The sequence below is a fragment of the Rhinoraja longicauda genome, unplaced genomic scaffold, assembly GCF_053455715.1.
Source record: "Rhinoraja longicauda isolate Sanriku21f unplaced genomic scaffold, sRhiLon1.1 Scf001478, whole genome shotgun sequence".
Lineage (NCBI taxonomy): Eukaryota > Metazoa > Chordata > Chondrichthyes > Rajiformes > Arhynchobatidae > Rhinoraja > Rhinoraja longicauda.
The window spans coordinates 1-1,785 of record NW_027602693.1 but is presented as its reverse complement, the minus strand read 5'-3'; positions in this window follow the sequence as shown (position 1 = coordinate 1,785).

The window sequence follows — 1,785 nt, the reverse complement described above, 5'->3', positions numbered from 1 at the left end:
CTATTTGGAAGACACAAAAAACATCAGTATAATGGGAACATGTTAAAAATAACAATGTTAGCAGTATGAAGGATACATCTGCTAATGTTTACTCAGAAAATCAAAGTTTACCACAAAAATAAATTGAACCTTATTTATTCAATGTCCAGCTTTTCTATTCATTTAAGTCAGTACAATGCTGTTAGTACATTTTTTTAAACCAGTTGGAGAAGGTAGCTCTTGCTCAAATTGTACATAAATCTCTCCAGACATAGTATAAACATCAAATGCAACAATGATGATCGTGCTAAATTGAAGAGGTATTTAAAGCTGCAAAAGGTATTTAAAGCTGCATCATCAACAATGCAATAAAACAATAAACACAATAAAATGTACAATTTCCATTAAACTGCTATAACAGGTTATAGTCTGCCATCTGACCATTTGGAAATTTCAACAATTTGTCATCTGATTCGCCAGATAAATTATTTTACATGTTCTCCATTCACTCATTTTCACATGTATACACATACATGTACATGGGCACACACATAGAGATACACTTGTGTGAGAAATCATTAGCTGTCTAGGTGATTTTTCAATGAACAGATCATGTTTAAAACACACACACAGTGTTGACTAATTACTAATTATGACACAATGAAAGTCTCTGCTGAGAATTACCTCCCCAAATACTAATTAATTTTCCCTCCTGGTTTGGCACACCACTGAACTATCAATTTATTATCCAACCCTTTGCACCTGTTCAATAAAATTCTGCCTCACTTTCACGCATAAAATGTCACCTCTCTCTATAATTCTGATATCCAGCAAGTGACTCCTCTCACAATACCCTCTGTTGCAAACAGTGCTATGTAGGACGTTGCAGATCTGAAAGCTGCCTGTCCCATATAAAGGAGACACAAGGAACTGGAATATTGTGAGGAATACAAAATGCTGGATCTCAGTGGATCAGGCAGCATCTCTGGAGGACATGGATAGGTGATGTTTCAGATTGGGATCTTTCTTCAGACTCCATCGATACGCGACCATTTGGGTCGAGGCTCTTCTTCAGTCTGAAGAAAACTCCCAAACCAAAATATCACTTAACTATATCTTCCAGATATGCAGCCTGACCTGCAGTGTTACCCCCAATGTTCTAGCCCATATAATATTGATTCAGGAAACCAATTCCTGTAAAACCCTTGGAGGGTCCATGGGTTAGATCAAGCATACCCAGGACAGGGATAACCTCTTAAAAGAAACCAGGGTGATATCATTGTTCAAAGAATGCAATTTTCAAAATCTGAAAATGAAAGATTCACGTACATTTGAAATATAGTCACCATAGTAATACAGATGACGTGAATGCACATAAAAAGGTCCCACAAACATTAATTCGGTAATGGCAAGTAGATTAGCTTTAATATTGGGTGTTGGATAAATATTATCGACAAGAGCAAGGATAATTCTCCTGCTTTCCTTTGAAGAATGCTTGGAATGTTTTTTACATCCAGCTAAAGGACAGATGGGACCTCGGGTTAATGTCTTTTTTGAAAGATGCCTCCTCCAACAGTGCAGCACACCCTCAGGAATGTCAATGCAGATGATGTGTTTAAGTGTCTGGAGTGGGACTTGAACCAATGACATCTGATTTGAAGGCACACACTGAGATGTGACTGATGCCGAGAATAGCGCATGCAACCAGCAACTGTCTGGGTTAAATTTGATAAAAATTCATGATGAATGTTGCATGAAAAGAAGTCAGCCTAAAATTCAAGGCAGTTGTATGGGGTTAAAGAATTT